Source organism: Hemicordylus capensis, chromosome 1 (assembly GCF_027244095.1).
Source record: "Hemicordylus capensis ecotype Gifberg chromosome 1, rHemCap1.1.pri, whole genome shotgun sequence".
Taxonomy (NCBI): domain Eukaryota; kingdom Metazoa; phylum Chordata; class Lepidosauria; order Squamata; family Cordylidae; genus Hemicordylus; species Hemicordylus capensis.
Genome location: NC_069657.1, coordinates 58,098,349 through 58,121,993, shown reverse-complemented (window position 1 = coordinate 58,121,993; position 23,645 = coordinate 58,098,349). Strand labels below are relative to the sequence as shown.

The window sequence follows — 23,645 nt, the reverse complement described above, 5'->3', positions numbered from 1 at the left end:
TTTAATTCCAGTTCCAATTTACATACAGCATCTCTGGATTAGGGTTCACTCTAAGGCGTGCAGCCACTTAATGGCGCAGTGGGAAATGACTTGATTAGCAAGCCAGAGGCTGCCTGTTCGAATTCCTGCTGCTATGTTTCCCAGACTATGGGAAACACCTATATTGGGCAGCAGCAATATAGGAAGATGCTAAAAGGCATCATCTCATACTGCGCAGGAGGTGACAATGGTAAACCCCTCCTGTATTCTACCAAACAAACAAACGGCTCTGTGGTTGCCCAGAGTTGACACCAATTTGATGGCACACTTTACCTTTACCTAAGGCGTCCGCACACTGACAAGTTTTCTTTAAAAAAAATGTGTGCTCAGTTAATTTAGATCCCACTCAGGTTGAATCAGGAAGGCCTCACTCTGAATGCACTGCACACAGACTGCCGTTATACTGTCGCCCAGAACAAAACTTATTCCGCACACAAATGAAAAAAAAAAATTGGAGAGCGCACTGCTCTGAAACAATATGTTCTTCCCAGCAAAATTTTCAAGATATATATATGGACTATTTATATTCAGATTCTTTAAGTCACACTGCAATTTTATGCACACATCATTTTTTAAAAAAACAACACATTTTTAATATCCCACTCTTCCTCCAAGGAGCCCAGTGCAGTGTACTACATACTTAAGTTTCTCCTCACAACAACCCTGTGAAGTAGGTTAGGCTGAGAGAGAAGTGACTGGCCCAGAGTCACCCAGCTAGTATCATGGCTGAATGGGGATTTGAACTCGGGTCTCCCAGTCCTAGTCCAGCACTCTAACCACTACACCATGATGGCGCCATTTTGTGCAATGATGTGATATAATTTCACAAGCAAACTGGTCTACTCAATTTCAATTACATTTACTAATCTGCCAGGTATTCACTTTTTAAAAATCATATAAAAAGAAATAGACATATTTGTGTTTAACACCCAAGTGCTAAGAGAATTTCCAGTAAGTCAAATTCTAGCCAGTGTTAAGTACTCTCTTAAAAACTCTTAAAGATGCTACTTTACTGAGAGTATTGTTAATGTGACTACAGGTGGAACTCTGTATCCGCGGGTGTTCCTCTCCAGTGGATGATGCTGAGGTATTACAGTCTATGGGATGGGGGGGGAGGGGGGAGGTTCCTGGAAGGTCAAAAATCATAGGAAAAACATCCAACAATAATGTAAAAAGGGGTGAAGTAAAGTCTCCAACTGTGCTCTGCGTATCTCCAGCTACCCAGCAATGCCTACCAGAAGTCCAAATTCTTCCATTTTTCCTGTGACTATTCGCGGGGTGTGTGTATTTGTGTGAAGAACTAGATGAGCCACAAAATGGCTCCCTTTTTCAGCATCTCTAAACTGCAGACATGCTAAATTAACCCTCTTTTTGGCCAGGTTTTTTCCACAAATGCCGAGGTTGGTTGTTAATTACCTGACCACTGATAAACAGAACTGCAGATAACGAATCCACGTATATAGCAGGAAGTGTGTATAGCAGAAAGAAGTCTGCACACATCGGCGGAATCTTAATTTAGTACTTCATGAATGGAAGGAACTTTCATGAACAGAACTCTAGGAGTTAAAAACTATTTTAACCCTGATTCCATGATCTATTCCTATATGTAATTGGATGAAAAAAAGAGTTAAGGAGATCTCATTTACCAAGAAGTATGTCTACAATGGACTGATACTCGCTCCCACTGATAAGCCTGTTAACAGTAGTTTTGATAAAGGAAGCTTCAACAAAAGTATTTTTAAAAGGACAGCTTTTTGCTCGAGTTGCGAGTCAGGATTGTGAGCAAGATGGCATCTGTGCATCGTCCTTAAGATGTATTTGTTATCACTCTTTGGTCTTCCTGACAACTTTGCCTTTCAGAAGTGGAAGAAGCAACAAGGGGCTCAGCTATCCTGAACCCAATCTAGGGAAGAATTGGTTGATGAAGTAAAAGTGGCAGAACCCTTGAGGAAAGTGACCATGCTATCTTGGGATTCATATTGTCAAGTAGAGGGAGAACTGAAGCAAGTCAGACATGTACCCTAGATTTCAAGAAAGAATTTTAACAAGCTGAGAAAATGTTAAGGATCCCATAGCTAGAAATCCTGAAGAAGTCAGCAGTCCAAAAGGAATGAGATATTCTGAAAAGTGAGATGCTGAAAGCACAACTGTAAACAATTCCCATGAGAAGTTAACATGGGAGTCAGACATCTCAATAAGTCAGTGTGGATGGAGAGAGAATTCTCTCAACAGCTGAGAAGCAAAAAGGACATGTACAGGAAATGGAAGAAAGGCCATATAACCAAGGGACAGTACAAAAGAGTGGCCTGAACCTATTGGGATGGCATCAGAAAAGTTGAGGCTGAGAATGAGCTGAGGCTTCCATGGGATGCCAGAAACAACAAAAATATTTGTGCGCAGTGGGGAAATGACCTGACTAGCAAGCCAGAGGTTGCCAGTTCGAATCCCCGCTGGTATGTTTCTCAGACTATGGGAAATACCTATATGGGGTAGCAGCGACATAGGAAGATGCTGAAAGGCATCATCTCATACTGTGCAGGGGATGGCAATGGTAGTAAACCCCTCCTGTATTCTACCAAAGACAACCACAGGGCTCTGTGGTCTCCAGGAGTCGACACAGACTCAACGGCACACTTTACCTTTTATCTTAAATGAATTTACAGTCTCTACGACCAGACAAGTTACATTCCAGGGTATGGAAGTAACTTGCATAAGGTGATCTTAGAGCTGCTATCTGTAATTTTTGGAAACTCCTGCAGAATATAGATAAAGGTAAAATATGCCGTCAAGTCGATTTCAATTCCTGGTGCCCACAGAGCCCTGTGGTTTTCTTTTGGTAGAATACATGGGGGTGGGAGGCAATACATGGGAGGCAATACACCACTGCCTCCTCCCACGCAGTATGAGAGGATGCCTTTCAGCATCATCCTATATCATTACTGCCCAACATAGCACCAGCGGGGATTTGAACTGGCAGCCTTCTGTTTGTTAGTCAAGCATTTCCCTGCTGTGCCATTAGGTGGTTCCTGTAGTACATGGCAAGTGGCAAAAGATTATGAAGTGCCAAAAGATTGAAGATGAGCAAATGCTGTTCCTGTCTTCAAAGGGGTGTGTGTGTGTGTGTGTGTGTGTGTGTGTGTGTGTGTGTGTGTGTGTGGTGGGAGCCAGGAAACTATAGACCAATCAAGACACCTCCCAAGATCCTAGAACAGATTAAGTAGTTGGGCTGTGAACACTTGGGGGGGGGGGAATGTAGAGATTACTAGGGGCCAGCATGGGTTTGTCAGAAAAAGGCCAGGCTAATCTTATCTCCTTTTTTGATAGAGCTACTAGACTAGTAGATCATGGGAATGCTGTGGAAACAGGGCAGCTAGTTAGCTAGCAGCACTGGCTGACATCCACATTAACATTGTGTGGACCAAATAATATTGAGAAAGTGCAGTGTGTTTTCCACAGTTCTCAGTGACATGTTTTGGGGAAGCATAGAAGGAGGAGATGTGAAAATCTCCCCTTTCCCACTATGCATGAAACATTATTCGGTGTGCACAAAGTTAATCTGAATGTCCATCAACAAAATCAGTTTCAAAGAGACTTCATCATGACCAACTTAGTCTGGATGATACCCACTGTGAATCTTGATTCCAACAAGCCTGGTGTAGTGGTTAGAGTGCTGGACTAGGACCGGGGAGACCCGAGTTCAAATCCCTATTTAGCCATGATACTAGCTGGGTGACTCTGGGCCAGTAACTTTTCTCTCAGCCTAACCTACTTCACAGGGTTGTTGTGAGGAGAAACTTAAGTATGTAGTACACCGCACTGGGCTCCTTGGAGGAAGAGTGGGATATTAAAAATGTGTTTTTTAAAAAAATGATGTGTGCATAAAATTGCAGTGTGACATAAATGTAATAGTAATAATAACAACAAAATGTGACAAAAAATGTGAAAGATGTATCTTAAAATTCCTAAAAAGCTTAACACTTCTTACAATGCGAATAACTCCTTGCTTTTGACTACCAGCAAACCACTGAATTGTATCTGTTGCACTAGTGGAAGGACATTTTTGCAAGGAAGGTTCTCTGCTCCCTCCTCCCCACAACATTCCATTGCACCCACTGAAAAGCCTCTCCTGACTGGGTGACCATCAGGAATGGGAAGCCACATGACGGGTGGGGAATCATTCCAAATTGGGAGGAATCACCCTATTTGCAGGTGGTTTCGGGCCCCTCCTCTACATCCTGACCACCCCTATCCTGTTTCAGAGTCCACTGGCTATCAGGAGAGATTATTCAAGGGTTGTAGGGGCTATTGTATGGATAACGGGCACCATTCCCTCTAAGGTGCATGTGCACACACAGCCTTCAACCCCCCACCCCACGCCACCCTGTGCAGTGACCCTGAAGAGCCACTCACTTTCCCTCTTGCTGCCACTGCAGCTGCTGCTCCTGAGTCTTGTCCCGACCAATTCTCCTGGTCCTTGCTGCTTGCTCGGCGGCTGCTGCTCCCGCCTGCGCTGCCTTTCCCCGTTACTGCATGTATTCCCACCCTCCACTGCTCTGGGCTCTCCCCCCTCCACCTTTTATAAACCACTGCTTATAAAATTTATTTGAAAAATTATATAACTTATTATAAAAAATTTAAATTATTTAAGAAGTTTTTTAAATAGAGCAAACACTGATGAGGGGGCTGGAAAAACCCTTTGTGGGAACTTCCTTCTGCAGACACTGAGATGCCACCCACTGTACAAATACACACACACAATACTTTGTCCTTTGCTGATACATTCATCAAAGACCCCTCTTGGGTCTTAGGCATTCAATGGAACAGTTTGGCCTTGTGTTCATTTACTTCTAAACAATGCTGTTCATAAGAACAGGGAGACATAGGTAGATTAATGCTGGGAAAAGTTTATCAGATACAAACAAAGCAGGAAATAAAGCAGTCATGCTTCTAGCAGCTATTAGAACCTGGCCTCAAGTACTGAGTACTCTTATAAAATATTAGATCTGTTACATTATTTTCCTCCTCCTCTCCTTTTAGAATGCCTGCATATACCTGTTGTAATAGTCCAAGTGGAAGGAGTCTTGCAAATGTTTATGCAGTTTAACAGTTCATAAACACAATATACTAGTCTACCACCTGTAGCTAAGTCACATGAAAATTACCCTTATTCTTCACAGGCAAACAACTATTTACAAGTCTAAAATGAAAGACCTAAACAATACCTCTCTTTCCACCTATGTTCAGTGGCAGTCAACTTCTTCAGAACTATGCAGATAGCAAGGAATCAAATACGGACCCTCGGTTGGATCCATCATCCCCCTAATGTTAAGACAAGTAGTATACTATTTCCCACTAAGGTAGAGTGGCTCATATTCTGGCATTGGCATATAAGCACCTATATGCTGAATCTCTCCCCTGATGTATGCTATTCTTTTGACTCTTTGACCTGCTGGCACAGGCTCCCGTCTGCCAGCATAGCAAACAGGGATAGCAAACAGGACATAGGAGTTTTGCAGGAGTTTAGCGGGAAGTGTGCGGGGGAGCCTGGATAAAGCCCCTGCGATCACAAGGATCACAAGGAGCCTGGTAGAGAAGAGAACGTAAATACATATCCCTCCCTCGTATCCCTCATATTCTTGGGAAAGGCTGTTTGGACAGTTAAATAGCTGACCATTACAGCTGAGACCTATCCTTCTAATAAACTATCTACTAAATGGACAATAAACTCTCTAAATACTGGAAACAGTCAACAAAAACAGTATGAAGATAGAAGGTCAGCAGGGAAAGGGGCACTTCCCAGTCTACTGCACAGAGTGCCACATGTACGACTATTTGCCCCATGGGCAGAAGTCATGGGTGTGTGCTCGGTGCAAGGAGCTCCTGGCTCTCAGGGAACAAATCCGTTCCCTCGAGAACAAGGTGGCAGATCTGGAGAAGCTCAGAGAGACAGAGAGGCATGTGGACAAGACCTTCAGGAATGTGATAGAGGCATCCCACTCCAGGGCTGGTAGCTCCTCTGCTGTCAGGGAGAATGAAGGTCTTGGGCAGGCTTCCCCAAACTGCGGCCCTCCAGATGTTGCTGAACTACAACTCCCAGCATCCCTAGACACAATTTTATCTGGCTGGGTATGCTGGAAGTTGTAGTTCAGCAACATCTGGAGGGCCGCAGTTTGGGGAAGCCTGGTCTTGGGCAAGGAGGACATCGGTCTGAGGAAGAGGGAAATGCTCCTTTAGAAGGGACCCCTTCTGTGGATGATGAGCCCATATCCTCTCGCACTGGGGATACTCCTCTGGGGGGTGGGGGCCTCCTTGTAGTGGGTGATTCGATCATTAGGGGGATAGAGAGATGGGTTTGTGAGCTGCGTGTTGACCGCATGGTGACTTGCCTGCCTGATGCGAAGGTTGCGGACATTACGCAGCGTCTAGACAGGCTCCTAGGCAGTGCTGGGGAGGAGACAGCAGTCGTGGTGCATGTCGGCACCAACGATGTGGGGAAATGCAGTCGGGAGGTCCTGGAAGCCAAATTTAGGCTGATAGGTAGCATTTTGAAGTCCAGGACCCCCAAGGTAGCATTCTCAGAAATGTTACCTGTTCCACGCGCAAGTACAGTGTGAGAGGCAGAGCTGAGGGGTCTCAATGTGTGGATGAGACGTTGGTGCCGGGAGAAGGGGTTTAGATTTGTTAGGCACTGGGACACATTTTGGGGCAAGCAAGGCCTATACAAAAGGGACAGGCTGCACATGAAACAAGATGAAACCAGACTGCTGGCACTTAAAATCAAAAAGGTTGCAGAGCAGCTTTTAAAATGACACCTGGGGAAAAGCCGATGGGAGCTGGGCAGTATCCTGTTTGGCAAAAGCCATCCTTTAAAGTGTGAGGCTGCAAAGAATTCAGATAAAACAGAAGGGGACAGAGAAGAACTGCATAAAGAGCAGATGGGAGCCTGTGCCAGCAGGTCAAAGCGTCAAAAGAATAGTATACATCAGGGGAGAGATGCAGTGTATAGGTGCTTATATGCCAATGCCAAAAGCCTCCGAGCCAAGATGGGTGAGCTGGAGTGCTTGGTTGCTAACGCAGAAATAGATATAGTGGGCATAACAGAAACATGGTGGAACAGTGAGAACCGGTGGGACACCTTTATCCCTGGGTATAAACTCTATAGAAAGGACAGGGAGGGGCGCCTTGGAGGAGGGGTAGCACTGTATGTTAAAGAAGGGAGAGAATCTAACAAGCTAGAAAACCTAAGTGGACTGGAGTCCTCCACAGAAACCCTGTGGGTGACTATACAAGGCCGGAAAGGGAACGTGTTACTGGGGATGTTCTATCGCCCTCCGGATCAAAATGCAGACAGTGACTGGGAGTTGCAGGAGGAAATCAGGGAGGTGTCAAGGAGAGGCAGGGCTGTAATTATGGGTGACTTCAATTAGCCACACATAGACTGGGTAAATTCACATTCAAGTCAGGACAAAGTGGTCAAATTTCTAGATACGCTAAATGACTGTGCCCTAGAACAGTTGATCATGGAACCGACCAGAGAGAAGGAGACCTTGGATCTAATTCTGAGTGACACCCAGGACCTGGTGCATGATGTCAGGGTCATCGACCCTTTAGGGAACAGTGACCACAGTGCCATCAAATTCAGCATACATGCGGGGAGAGAATCACCAAGGACGTCTAACATGGACATTTTGAATTTCAGAAGAGGAAACTTCTCCAAAATGAGGAGTATGGTGAAAAGAAAGCTGAAAGGGAAAATCAGGAGAGTCACTTTGGAGTTTACTCAAAACCACAATATTAGAAGCCCAGTTAGACTGTATACCCAAAAGGAGGAAAAGTACCACTAAGTCCTGGAGGATGCCAGCATGGCTAATGGGTACCGTCAAGGAAGCCATAAAAGGGAAGAAGACTTCCTTCCGAAATTGGAAGGCGTGTCCAAACGAAGAGAACAGAAAGGAACACAAACTCTGGCAAAAGAAATGCAAGGTGACAATAAGGGAGGCAAAAAGAGAGTTTGAGGAACATTTAGCCAAAAGTATCAAGGGGAATAACAAAAACTTCTTTAAGTACATCAGAAGCAGGAAACCTGCCAGGGAGGCAGTTGGACCATTAGACAATGAGAGAGTGAAATAGATTATTAAGGAGGATTTGGAGGTTGCAGAGAAGCTGAATGAGTTCTTTGCATCTGTCTTCATGGCAGAGGATACTGAGCATATACCTGTTCCTGAACCAGGCGTTTTAGGGATGGAGGCTAGAGAGCTGAGTCAGATCGAAGTGACAAGGGATGATGTTCTAAACTGTCTGGAAAAACTGAAAGCTAACAAATCACCAGGGCTGGATGGCATCCATCCGAGAGTCCTCAAAGAACTCAAATGTGAAATTGCCGACTTCCTTGCTAAAATATTTAACTTATCCCTGAAATCGGGCTCTGTACCAGAGGACTGGAGAGTTGCAAATGTAACACCAATTTTTAAAAAGGGATCCAGGGGTGATCCGGGAAATTACAGGCCGGTTAGCCTAACGTCCGTTCGAGGCAAATTGATGGAAAGCATCCTCAAGGAGAAAATTGTAAAGCACCTAGAAGAACATGCCCTGCTGGGAGTGAGCCAGCATGGCTTCCGCAAAGGGAAATCTTGCCTCACCAACCTTTTGGACTTCTTTGAGAGTGTCAATGAGTATGTGGATCAAGGTGATCCAGTTGACATAGTCTACCTGGACTTCTAAAAAGCTTTTGACAAAGTTCCTCATCAAAGACTCCTGAGGAAACTTAGCAGTCATGGGATAAGGGGACAAGTACATGTGTGGATTGCTAACTGGTTGAAAGACAGGAAACAGAGGGTAGGTATAAATGGAGAGTTTTCACAATGGAGGGAAGTAAGAAGCGGGGTCCCCCAGGGATCTGTACTGGGACCAGTGCTTTTTAATTTATTCATAAATGATCTAGAAGCAGGGGTAAGCAGCTAGGTGATCAAATTTGCAGATGATACCAAACTCTTCCGGGTAGTGAAATCCAAAACGGATTGTGAGCAGCTCCAAAAGGATCTCTCCAAACTGGGGGAGTGGGCGACAAAATGGCAAATGAGGTTCAATGTTAGCAAGTGTAAAGTGATGCACATTGGGATGAAAAACCCCAACTTCAAGTATATACTGATGGGATCCAAGCTGTAGGTGACGGACCAGGAGAGGGATCTTGGGGTCGTGGTGGACAGCTCGTTGAAAGTGTCGACTCAATGTGCGGCACCTGTGAAAAAGGCCAATTCCATGCTAGGGATCATTAGGAAGGGGATTGAAAATAAAACGGCTAATACTATAATGCCCTTATACAAAACTATGGTGCGACCACACTTGGAGTACTGCGTACAATTCTGGTCACCACATCTTAAAAAGGACATTGTTGAACTGGAAAAGGTGCAGAAGAGGGCAACCAAGATGATCAGGGGCCTAGAGCACCTTTCTTATGAGGCAAGTCTACAACACCTGGGATTTTTAGATTAGAAAAAAGATGACTGCGGGGTGACATGATAGAGGTCTATAAAATCATGCATGGTTTGGAGAATTTGGAGAGAGAGAAATCATTTTCCCTCTCACACAACACTAGAACCAGGGGTCACTCCTTGAAATTGATTGCCAGGAGGTCTAGGACCAACAAACGGAAGTACTTTTTCACACAACGCGTGATCCACTTGTGGAACTCTCTGCCACAGGATGTGGTAACAGCCAACAACCTGGATGGCTTTAAGAGGGGTCTGGATTACTTGATGGAGGAGAGGTCTATCAATTGCTACTAGACGGAGGGCTGTGGGCCACCTCCAGCCTCAAAGGCAGGATGCCTCTGAGTACCAGTTGCAGGGGAGTAATGGCAGGAGAGAGGGCACACCCTCAACTTCTGTCTGTGGCTTCCAGCGGCATCTGGTGGGCCACTGTGCGAAACAGGATGCTGGACTAGATGGGCCTTGGGCCTGATCCAGCAGGGCTATTCTTATGTTCTGACTACCAAAGTATATCATGAAGAGAGACTGCAGGGATGCGACTGGGGTTCATGCACAACTCCCCCAATCCATCTACATACACGCTTTGTTGTGCAAGCTGGTTAAACTACTGAAATGTGCTCTACGTGGGGCTACCTTTGTACGTAGTCAGGAAACTACAATTGGTACAGAATGCGGCAGCCAGATTGGGAAAACACAAAGGGACCATATAACACTAGTTTTGAAAGAACTGCACTGGTTGCTGATATGTTTCTGGTGCTGGTTATTACCTATAAAGCCCTTAACGGCTTGGGACCAGGCTAATTAAGAGAGTGCTTCCTCTGTCATGCACCCGCCCACCTTTTGCAATCTTCTGGAGAGATCCAGTTGCCGTTGCCACCAGCTCATCTGGTGGTGACTCAGGACTGGGCTTTCTCTGTGGCTGCCCCAGGGCTTTGGATTATGCCCCCTGCTGAACTAAAAACATCTCCTTCTCTGTTTGTTTTCAGGAAGACCCTCAAGACTTTCCCGTTCTCACAAGCTTTTAATTAGAATTTTAATAATTTTAATCATTTATTTTATATTGTTTTTATTGTGTTTTATGTATTTTAACCTGTGATTTTAGTGTTGGGATTTGTACACCACCCAGAGATTTACATATCAGGCGGTACAAAAATATGATTGATAGATAGACAGAACATCCCCACTATGTCTATATTCCGTAAGCAACCAAGATTGTTACCCTCAGTGCTGTGTTTCCTTTCATCCAGACTGCTTAAGGGGTACAGGCAATGTTCCGCTCACTTGTGTAACAGTGCATGTGTAGAAACGGGTTACGCATCCACAGTCGCTCTTTATGCATGTTCTTCAGTAGTCAGGATGTGAGCCAGTGACTATAAAGCAATTCCAAAGCAAAGCCAGCAAAGCTTTGTTAACGAAGTTAAAAGTCTCAGATTAAATGAAATGAAGATGGGAACTAAGCATGTTTAGCTGATCTCATCATCAGTTGCAAGCGACACCATCTTAACTCTACCCAGTGAAGTAAAGGAAAAGTGTGCCGTCAAGTCAATTTCGACCAGTGAAGTAGCAAGACAAAAAAAAATCCCCTCCATTAATTATGTCAAGCTTGCTAATGCTAAAGCCCACAATTTATAGCATTGTATTGAGTCATAATTCATTCTCATATATCATGTTAAGAAAAAAATTATCATGGCCTCGGATTGGTTGGTTGGTTGGTTGGTTGGTTGGTTAAATGTATATACCGCCTTTCATTAAAGCAATCCCAAGGCAGTTTACAGGAAAAAAATTTAAACACAAGATGGTAAAAAAGACACAATTAAAATATTAAGTGGGGAAAAAATTAAACAAATCTGATTAAAAATTTAAAACAAAAGCATAAAAGCAATAAAGATTATAAAGAGCAGCAGCAGATAATCAAATAAATGCTTGGGCAAAAAGCCAAGATTTTACACTTTTCCTAAAAGCTGTGATGGAGACCAAGGAGCGAATAGCCACCGGGAGAGCATTCTAGAGTCTGGGGGCAGCAACAGAGAAGGCCCTGTCCCGCATGCACGACAACCGAGCCTCCCTCATTATCGGCACCCGGAGCAGAGGCCCCTCAGATGACCTCGTCAAGCGGGCAGCAACCCTTGGGAGCAGGCGGTCCCTCAGGTATCCCGGGCCCAAACCGTTAAGGGCTTTAAAGGTCAAAACCAGCACCTTGAATTGGACCCGGAAACAAACTGGTAGCCAGTGCAGCTCTTTCAAAATGGGTGTGATGTGCTCCCACCGGGCAGCTCCAGATAAAACCCTAGCTGCCACATTTTGCACTAGCTGCAGTTTCCAGATATTCTTCAAGGGCAGCCCCACGTAGAGCGTGTTACAGTAATCCAGCCTTGACGTGACTAAGGCATGGGTAACTTATTAATGCAGCTGGGTGGAAAGACAATTGTATTTTACTTGCTCTGTCCTGTCTTGGTTTTTATATCTCTGTCTTGCCTTTTACAAAATCTTATACAATCAAATGCAAGTTTAATAATAGCTTTCAGAAACAATCTAAATTGTAGATATAATTCAGTGCAAAGTAAAATGGATGGCAATAATATGCTACAATATTCTACAGTACTACAGTATTTTACTTTAAAAATATTTGTTTTAAGTTTTAAGTTTAAAGCCAAGTCTAATAAATCCAAAATTGAGTATGCTATTCACAATATGTAATTTAATATAATATTGAAATATTAACGTTAAATTTTGAAACCAACCCTACTAGCAACATTTCTAGTGCTCTATACCATGACACTCATTTGTCCAATTACAGCACTTAACATGCAACCTACAAAGAAAAAGTATGTTTGTACCCTGCATTAATGTTTTGTATTCAAACGCCTAAATTCATGAGTGAAATTGTTGAAATCAGAGAAAGTAAGCAGATTAGTTCTTACAAGAACTTCCTGTTAAAATATTAAGTAGGATTTACTACTACTACTATAAGAAGTCAGAAAAGGCAAAGGGGCTATTTTAATTTTATAATGATGATCATCATCCAGTCCCTGCTCAGGCTGCTTTTCTCCTAGGTAGGGGGAACACTGTTAAAATATTAATAACTAAAAGCCATTAATCAATCACTGTTATTTTGGTCTCATACCAGCATAAGAGCAATAAGAACATACAACACGATGAGTGACGTATTAGAGTGACATAATACAAGCCTATGATTAAAAAAAATAAGCTAGAACTATTGTTATGGAATTATAATAACTATAAAGGACTATAAAAATCAGAAATAGGATTAAAATTTAGAGTAAAACTATGGTTGTCTAGTACAAAAAGCAAGACTGCAAAGTAAGTGGCCCTTAATGGCCAAGATCTAAAGGCTGTGGTAAACAGTAGTTAATAATGGTACAAATGTTTATAAAAAGCATAAAAGACATCTTTAAAGGACATAAGGGCATAAAAGAAAAAAGCAAAATGCATTAAAAGTTATATAAAAAGCATCAAGAAGGCATAAAAGACATATAAAATCATACAAGGGCAGCTATAGAAAGAGAAACTGTTTTGCCAGTTTAAGGCAAGGTAACCTAATGGCGCAGCAGGGAAATGACTTGAATAGCAAGCCAGAGATATATTTATTTTATTTATTTATTCCATTTCTATACCATCCTTCCAAAAATGGCTCAGGGCAGTTTACACAGAGAAATAATAAATAAGATGGATCCCTGTCCCCCAAAGGGCTCACAATCTAAAAAGAAACACAAGATAGGACACCAGCAACAGTCACTGGAGGTACTGTGCTGGGGATGGAGGAGAGCTGGTCCAGGGAGGAGAGCTGGTCTTGTGGTAGCAAGCATGACTTGTCCCCTTAGCTAAGCAGGGTCCACCCTGGTTGCATTTGAATGGGAGACTCCATGTGAGCACTATGAGATCTTCCCCTTAGGGGATGGAGCCGCTCTGGGAAGAGCAGAACGTTCCAAGTTCCCTCCCTGGCTTCTCCAAGATAGGGCTGAGAGTTTCCTGCCTGCAACCTTGGAGAAGCCGCTGCCAGTCTGTGTAGACAATACTGAGCTAGATAGACCAATGGTCTGACTCAGTATATGGCAGCTTCCTATGTTCCTATGGATAGGGCCAATGACTCTCCCCCTACTAAATAAAGAGAATCACCACGTTAAAAGGTGCCTCTTTGCCAAGTAAGCTGGGGTTAGGGTTCAAGGAGCAGGTTACCAGTTCAAATCCCCACTGGTTTGTTTCCCAGACTCCTATACTGGGCAGCAGCGATATAGGAAGGTGCTGAAAGGCATCATCTCATACTGCATGGGAGATGGCAATGATAAACCCCTCCTGTATTCTACCAAAGACAACCACAGGGTTCTGTGGTTGCCAGGAGTCGACACCGACTCAATGGCACCTTTACCTAAGCAGCTGTAGGACTGTTGAAGTTCAGGGCTGCCATGAAGTGCTCTGTGGCAGCAGGCTGAGGGCATGCTGAAGTTAGTCCATAAAGCTGGGTGCTGGGCACGAGCTAGAGGCTATCATCTGCCCGATTTTAAATCGCTGCTGCGCAAAGCCTAGCAACACCGTAAGTGGTGGCAGGGTTGTTATCAGAAAGCAGTAGAGGTGTAAAATTGGTCCACATGATCTGGATACTTATGTCTTAATGGTAGAATGAAGGTGGAACGAATATCCCTGTAATACGAGCACTGAAGGAGGACGTGCTCTGTTTCTACTTGCCCAGAGTCGCAAGGGCATTGACATTCTAAGAGTGGGATCTTCCTATATTGTCCTTCAAGCATGGCTGAGGGGAGGACATGGCATCTCACCAGTGTGAAGGCCCTCCTGTGCTTTAGGACTTCCAGTTGTGTTAGGTATGCCAATGGAGAGGCATAATACCAGAGTCCTTCGCTGATGAAGAAGTTCAGGGCCCTGCCTATATCAGATTGGCACTCTATATCTGTAATGTGCTATTTGATGAGAGCCTTGGCCTGATCATAGCCCATGTTAACTAAGTTGGGGGAGAGGTAGGCCCAGAGATAGTATTTTAGTCATAGTTGCCCGTTCCCAGCTGGACTGGAAGTCATCGCTAAAGGTTAGGGGGACAAGACCGAGGGGGCAGAAAGATAGTCTAAGCCAATAGTTAAGTATGGTAATTCAGACCCTGACCTCTACTTTCATCAAGCCTGTCTCTAGTCGCAGGGTGGCTGTCTCATGCCCAACCAGGGCAGCTTTTCTATAGCAAAGTGTGGGACAATATAGGAGGATGAACTGAATACTATCTTCCCTTTTAATTCCATTGTTCCTTCCTACTGCTCCACCTTCTTTTCTATCTTGTCTCTCTCAACTAACTCCTCTGCTGCCCTTGGCATTTAAAATTAATAAAATTAACCACATTAAGTAAAAAAGTTAATTTGATTAAATTGTATAACTATCTGCTCCATGGGCAGAAGTCATGGGTGTGTGCTCGGTGCAAGGAGCTCCTGGCTCTCAGGGAACAAGTTTGTTCCCTTGAAACGAAGGTGGAGGATCTGGAAAAGCGCAGAGAGACAAAGAGGCATGAGGATGAGACCTTCTGAGACACGGAAGAGGCATCCCACTCCAGGGCTGATAGGTCCTCTGCTTTCAGAGAGAATGCAGGTCTTGGGGAAGGAGAACATCAATCTGAGGAAGAGGGAAATGCTCCTTTAGAAAGGACCCCTTCCATGGATGATGAGCACATATCCTCTCGCATGGGGGATACTCCTCTGGGGGATGGGGGCATCCTTGTAGCAGGGGATTAGATCATTAGAGATATAGAGAGATGGGTTTGTGACCTACGCGTTGACTGCACGGTGACTTGCCTGCCTGGTGCGAAGCTTGCGGACATCATGCAGCGTCTAGACAGGCAGTGCGGGGGTGGAGACAGTTGTCATGGTGCACATTGGCACCAATGATGTGGGGAAATGTAGTCAGGAGATCTTGGAAGCCAAATTTAGGCTGATTGGTAGTGTATTGATGTCCAGGACCCCCAAGGTAGCATTCTCAGAAATGCTACCTGTTCCATGCGCAGGTACAATGAGACAGGCAGAGCTGAGGTGTTTCAATGCGTGGATGAGACATTGGTGCCGGGAGGAGGGGATTAGATTTGTTAGACACTGGGATACATTTTGGAGCAAGCAAGGCCTGTACAAAAGGAATGGGCTGCACTTGAAACAAGATGGAACCAGACTGCTGGCACTTAAAATCAAAAAGGTTGCAGAGCAGCTTTTAAAATGACACCTGGGGAAAAGCCGATGGGAGCTGGGCAGTATCCTGTTTGGCAAAAGCCATCCTTTAAAGTGTGAGGCTGCAAAGAATTCAGATAAAACAGAAGGGGACAGAGAAGAACTGCATAAAGAGCAGATGGGAGCCTGTGCCAGCTGGTCAAAGAGTCAGAAGGTAGGTAGCAGGCACTAGGGATGAGATTCAGTGTATAGGTGCTTATATGCCAATGCCAAAAGCCTCTGAGCCAAGATGGCTTGGTTGCTAACACAGAAATAGATATAGTGGGCATAACAGAAACATGGTGGAACAGTGAGAACCGGTGGGACACTGTTATCCCTGGGTATAAACTCTATAGAAAGGACAGGGAGGAGCGCCTTGGAGGAGGGGTAGCACAGTTTGTTAAAGAAGCGATAGAATCTAATAAGGTAGAAAACCTGGACTGGAGTCCTCAATAGAAACCCTGTGGGTGAAAATACAAGGCCTGAGAGGAAATGTGCTACTGAGGATGTGCTATCGCCCTCCGGATCAAAACACTGACAGTGACTGAGAGTTGCAGGAGGAAATCAGGGAGGCTTCAAGGAGAGGCAGGGCAGTAATAATGGGTGACTTTAACAGGATGCTGGACTAGATGGGCCTTGGGCCTGATCCAGCAGGGCTGTTCTTATGTTCTTAATTTGAATAATTTTATATTATTCCAATATAGCTTCCTGCCATTCATTCATTCCTTTCTTGGTTCACATGTGGATGGGATGACCCCTTGCAAATGCCTTAAAATGATCTTTTACAAGTGTCAGATCTGTTCCTTAAATAGTATGGCCAAAAGAAAAACCACTATGTTCTGCCTTTATCTTTTTTCATGTCTCTGGTGATCTCATAGGAGCATGGTGAATGCATATAATCTCTGCTGCTTTCTACTGCATCCTCAATACCTTTCCCAGCTCTCACTCTCCTCCCAGCAAGTGCCCTTGCAACTGGTCTCACTCTTTCATCCTGCACACTCTACCCCAAAAAGGGGGGGGGCACCATTTTGCACCAACTTTCTCTGCTGCAAAAAAAGTCAGGAAATCCCCATGGCTGCTGTAGGAAACAGGGGTTGGCACAAATACCTGGGGTGGATTTCTTTTATGGGATAAAGAGTAGGGATGTGTCTGGAACCATTCTGAAGGCGGGGGTGTTCCCTAAAGGGCAGGGGAGGGTGCACTTACCCCTACCGCCACATTTCCCCCGCCAGCGCTCTGTTGTAGCAAAGCCCCTCGGGGCGGCAGCATACCTCCCTGCCGCCCCGTTGTCGTCCTCGGCCAGAGGTGACGGGTGCGTGCCCGTCATGTGAGAGTGCATGGCAGGAGGGCGTGCGCACCCGCCCGGTACTTCCGGGTACTTCCAGCTGAGGACAACAAAGGGGTGGCGGGGAGGTATGCTGATGCCCCGAGGGGCTTTGCTACAACGGCAGGGGAAATGCGCCAGGAGGGATAAGTGCACCCTCCCCCGCCACCTCCGAAAGCTGAAACAGCCCCGGTGGCCGAAACGTTCTGGAGGCTTCTATAATGGCCTCCGAAACATTTCAGGCTCAAGCCTAGTAAAAAGAACTTTCCCCCTGGTTTGTTTTAGCCCTGATATTGAAAACTGCTGGACTGTGCTCTGGCACAAATGGGATTCCTGTAGCCGAGTGGGTACAGATAATTAATTTGCCTATGCAGCTTATATAGCAAACCCCCCTGATGCTTAAGGCATATTGGACCCCAGTTCATTTTCATGCTCTGGGTATCACCTCCACAGATAACTGCTGGAGATGTGGAATCCCAAGAGGCACATCTAACACACCTAATGTGGACTTGCCAAACAGTGATATCCTTTGGGGCTGAAAATTATATTAAGATAAATGTGACCCTTAATTCCTCTTATATATTCCTGGAGATACATGCAATATGCAAATGGACCCAACCCCAGATGACTGAACACCCCTCCCACACACACACACAATCGGAATACATGGCTAATTGTAGGCAATTAATATTTAGTTGCTCAATGTGTGATCCTTCCTTACACTAGAAGTGTAAGGTCTTAAGTGTAAGGTATAAGGAAGTATAAGGTTTAAAAATCTTAATTTTAAAAATTTAATTCCTTACACTAGAAGTGTAAGGTCACACCAAATCATGAGAAAAGGACTGAAGAAATGGTAACACAAATGGCCTTAGAGCAATCTAAGTATTTAAGGGTATTTAAGAGAGTGCCTTCTTTGTCATGAGCCCTGTCGCCTACTGAAGAGGACCAGTTATGGTTGCCACTGGTATTTTGGTGACAACTTGGGACGAGGCCTTCTCTGTGGCTGCCCCAGGGTTTTGGAATATGCTCCCAGTTGAAATGAGAGAATCCCCTTCCCTGTTTGTTTTCAGGAAGGCCCTCAAGACATATCTGTTTTAGCAGGCTTGTAACTGAAATTTTTAAAATTTAATGTGTGCAAGACAGTGGGGTGGGGGGAGGAACGTTTTAATTATGAAGAACTACTGTTTAGGAGTTGGGGGAGAACCAAGTCTTGATTTTGCGGGGAGGGAGTCTATGTTCTCTAGTAATATAGGGTATATATGCTACGGATACTTTCTAGAAAGAGATGGAAGGAAGAGGAAGTGTAACTCTGTTCATCCTTTTGGATCTCTCGGCAGCTTTTGATACTATTGACCATAGTATCCTTCTGGAACATCTGAGAGCGTTAGGGGTGGGAGGCACTGACCTACAGTGGTTCCACTTCTACCTCTCAGACAGATTCCAGATAGTGTTGACTGGAGACTGTTGCTCTTTGAATTCTGAGCATATGTGTCCCGTCCCTCAGGGCTCTATACTGTCTCCAATGCTCTTTAAAATTTACATGAAACCGCTGGGAGAGATCATCAGGAGATTTGGTGCAGGGTGTTATCGGTATGCTGATGACACCAAAATCTACTTCTCCATGTCAAAATCAACGGGAGCAGGCATAACTGTCCGTTTCACAACCTCAATATAGTGGTAAATGTGCTGGTAACCTCTAGGCTGGATTGCTGCAATATGCTCTATGTGGGGCTGCCTTTGTACATAGTCTGGAAACTGCAGTTGGTCCAGAATGCAGCGGCCAGGTTGGTCTCTGGATCATCTAGGAGACCATACTACCCCTGTGTTGAAAGAACTACACTGGCTGCCGATACATTTCCGGGCAAAATACAAGGTGCTGCTTATTACCTATAAAGCCCTAAACAGCTTAGGTCCTGGGTATTTAAGAGAATGTCTTCTTCACCATGAGCCCCACTGCCTGTTTAGATCACCTGGAGAGGTTTGTCTGCAGCTGCCGCCAACTCATCTGGTGGCTACTTGGGAACGGACTTTCTCCGTTGCTGCCCCTGGACTTTGGAATGCGCTCCCTGTTGAAATAAGAGCCTCCCCATCTCTGGCAACTTTTAAAAAGGCACTGAAGACACATTTATTCACCCAGGCTTTTAATTAATTTATATTTTTAATATTTTTAATATTGGGTTTTAAATGTTTTAATGTTTTAAATGATTTTAATTGTTAATTGATTTAATGCGTTTAAATGATTTTAACTGTAAACCACCCAGAGTTTCAAGTTTTGGGTGGTATAGAAATATTTTAAATAAACAAACAACATTTTTATATTTTAAAAGGACAGTGCATAAGAAATAAAACACACAAATTATTCCATTAAACTATCAAGAAATCCTTCTTTAAAGATCCAATACATTAGTAAACATATAGTTCAATGGGAAGGACCTTCTTTCACTCTATCCCTTACTGCAAACTGTTTGAATCTGGCAGTCCCCCCCTACCCCACACAAAATAATTCTTGATGATGATGATCATTATTATTATTATTAATTCGATTTCTATACCACCCTTCCAAAAATGGCTCAAGGCGGTTTACACAGAGCAATAATAAATAAATAAGATGGATCTTTATGCCTTCTCTATTATTGTTGTCATTGCATTTTATAATTAATCATCATCTGAAATTGAAATACCCATTTATATACAAGACTAATGTTTACACTATCTATGGTAGTTGCTCTCCAGATTACTCCAATGCATCTTTTTTCTTGTTATAATAATATTTGAAATGTTACCAGCATCACTGCTAATTTGAAAATATGATTCTATTTTCACCTCTATATTTGCATCTGATTCAACACATCTATTAAAAGGTCAGTCAAATTGTCAAATTATCTCTTTTTATCCCTCTCCTGGCCCTCTAATCTACAAAATGATCATTTGTACATCACTGAAGTCTGGAATGTTATCCTTGAGATCTTCTGCTTCTTTCCTGGGCTTTCTAAAATAATTTTTGAAAAATCTGAATATTTTATTTAAAATTCTGCTTGCATGATCACTGCCTACCTTCTCCCTCCTCCTTCAAATTCAGAGTGGGACCTTCCTGATTCAACCTGAGCGGGATCTAAAATTAACCTAGCAGACATAAAAAACCGGTGTACTACATACTTAAGTTTCTCCTCACAACAACCCTGTGAAGTAGGTTAGGCTGAGAGAGAAGTGACTGGCCCAGAGTCACCCAGCAAATATCATGGCTGAATGGGGATTTGAACTCTGTACTCCCCAGTCCTAGTCCAGCACTCTAACCACAACACCACACTGGAATAATGGATCTTACTCCTAAGTAAAGATGCAAAAGACTGTGCTGGTTTTCTCTCTCTGGGCTTTTAATGTTAGCAGTAAAATCAATGACTTTCGTAACACTTACTTAAAAAAAATATTTTTTCAAGAATTATTCTAACTCTAAAACAAAAGTTTTCATTGCTCAAGAGCACATTTCATAAGTCAAGCTTCTTTGCCACAGAAAATAATCCCCCCCCACTTCTTCATTCCTTTATCACCAGGAAATGCTTCCACAGCCCACTTCATTTAGAACATTCTAAACTAACCTGCATTTCTTTGTCTTTTACAACGAAAGGTAGGGTTGGGGAGGCAGAGGTGGAGTGAGAATAAAAAGGGACAGAAAGAAAGCAGCGAGGGGAGAAAAGACTTAATTTGTGATTAATTTCTGTTCTCAGCTAGCCTCTTTCAAAACAGAGTTGGAGGAGAGAGGGAAACCCATTTTGGGCTAAAAAATAAGACTGGCTACTAAATTTTCAGGCTGCCTCCTAGATCCAAAGAAAATTTGTCAAGGTCTGACATAGTCAGTTTATTATATTTTCAGTATATTTCAGAGGTACTAATAACTCATGCTTCAATTCTAAAATCACTAGCAAAAGCCAATGAACTCTGTGTCAAACCAATTTTCTTAAGCACAGGAGTTATCTCACCTATGTCCACAATCATGATCTAATACTGATGTTATTTGCTCATCAATAATCTCAAGGCTACATTGCTAATAATTACACTGATGTTACAGGAGTTAACTACACTGATAAGTTAATAAAGTAAAGAACATTCATCTCAGCATGGATTTCTACATTCAAAAATGTAGAGTTGTCCTAACAAAATTTATACTACCCGAGGTATTTCCCAGGATAATAATATTTATTCAAGCTTATGCCTCATTCAATCACACAAGCTGTACCTTGAAAAGAATGGGCAGTTCTTTAGAACTTCTATTCTATGTCCAGGGCAATGGACATGTGGAAATGACGAGCAGGTAGTGGAGGTATTAAAGAGCCAAAAGCCAGGATAGCAGCAAGTTTAAAACAAAACAAAATACCAAAAGATCACAGAAAACAAAAAGCAGTGTTCAGTGAAGTCCCTGCATGATGGAGACCTCTAAGATACTATGTTTGGCCTTTGCTGAGAATGGACAAGAGTCAAGAAACTGGATTTCCCGTACAACTGAATATTTTACTCAATTAAAGCTAGAGAATCCTATATTTTTTGTAAATATAAGATTACTATGTAACACCCAAATTAAAACAGCTGTTGCCTCAAACTAGAGGTAAGACTCTCCCTGCTTGTGTGCAGCAGAGTTGTTGTGCTGTCGACTCAGAGTTGTTGTGGTGCTGACTCCTGGCAACCACAGAGCCATGTGGTTTTCTTTGGTAGAATACAGGAGGGTTTACCATTGCCATCTCCCGAACAGTATGAGATGATGCCTTTCAGCATCTTTCCTATATCAGGAAGCAGCGATATAGATGTTTCCCATAGTCTAGAAAACATACCAACAGGGATTCGAACCAGTAACCTCTTGCTCCCTAGACAAGTTACTTTCCTGCTGAGCCATTAGGCGGCTGTGTGCAGCACAGTACAGCGTTTCAAATCAACCTGGAAGCTATAGTCCTGTTCATTTGTTCAGCATAGCATGGACACTCTCCCTAAGTACAGTGTCAACAAGAGTATGCCAGTAAGTCATGGCCCCGTATTGACATATTCTATAGCCCTGTCCCTACACTGTCCATGAGTATGGTGTTTGTTTGCAGAGAACAATGCTGTACACATGGAGAGATTTTTCTCTATGACTCGGAATACCTTGTGGGCAATATACCAGTTTGCAGCATCCATGATTTGCTGAATGAACGGACAAGGCTTAAAGCAGCATAAGCTGCGTACAACTCTGGTCACCACATCTAAAGCGGGACATTGTAGAACTGGAAAAAGTGCAGAAGAGGGCAACCAAGATGATCAGGGCCTAGAGCACCTTTCTTATGAGGCAAGCCTACAACACCTGGGGCTTTTTAGTTTAGAAAAAAGACGACTGCGGGGAGACATGATAGCGGTCTATATAATCATGCATGGTGTGGAGAAAGTGGATAGAGAGAAATTCTTCTCTCTCACATAACACTAGAACCAGGGATCATCCTACGAAATTGATTGTCAGGAAATCTAGGACCAACAAACGGAAGTACTTTTTCACACAATGCATAATTGGCTTATGGAATTCTCTGCCACAAGGTGTGGTGACAGTCAACGACCTGGATGGCTTTAAGAGGCGTTTGGATGACTTCATGGAGGAGAGATCTATCATTGGCTACTAGTTCGAGTGCTAGAGGCCATCTCCAGCCTCAAAGGCAGGATGCCTCTGAGTACCAGTTGCAGGGGAGTAACAGCAGGAGAGAGGGCATGCCCTCAATTCCTGCCTGTAGGCGTCCAGCGACATCTGGTGGGCCACTGTGCGAAACAGGATGCTGGACTGGATGGGCCTTGTGCCTGATCCAGCAGGGCTGTTCTTATGCTCTTAAGGGAACAAAAGCTAGAACTTACAGCCCCAAGGTATTCAGATGCAATCCTAGAGAGACCTATTCATGAATGTCCTATGCATTTTGGTAGGACTAATCATTTAATGTTCTATGTGAAAGATAAACAAGTTGTATGGTCTATTTATACAATAGAATACATAAATGCCTGCTCTAGCACTTTTTCATAACAATCCCCATATTTCATTGGAATCAATAGTGTATATGGGTGACACATACCTTGTTTTTCCAGGTCCCACAACTATTGCTAAACTGTAGAAATAAAAGAAGGTTTGGGCCTTATAGCTAATAGATAAAACCCCAAATGTTTAATTGAAGGCAACATTTAAGTGAAGACTTGGAATCAGAGTCTTGGAATAATTGTGCTATATGTCTTAAACCTACATATAAATCTGAATGCGGTGTATGATTCAGCCAACCTCTCTCTCTCTCTCAAAACAAACGAACAAACAACAACAACAAAACCATGCCCTGCTCTGCCCCTCACGTTGGTATAAATTATTTTGGAAGCTACCAAACCCCATAATCCTTCTATTAAATCAGGGCTTCACAAGTTCAGCTTTCCTGAAGATGCTGGACTACAACTCGTATCATCCCCTACTACTGGCCATTGCAGCCAAGGATGATGCAAGCTGGGAGTCCAAAAACAGTTGAAGGGCTAAAGTTGAGCAGTCCTATGTTAAATGATTAATCTGCCTCAAGCTCTGCTCAGGAGTTATTGAGACATTCC

At 43.6% G+C, this 23,645-nt stretch overlaps 1 protein-coding gene across 4 annotated transcripts in view; it reads right to left on the bottom strand.

Moving 5' to 3' along the window:
- STRN3 (striatin 3) overlaps positions 1–23,645 on the bottom strand; it is a 99,053-nt gene that overhangs the window by 73,054 nt on the left and 2,354 nt on the right. The window lies entirely within an intron of this gene.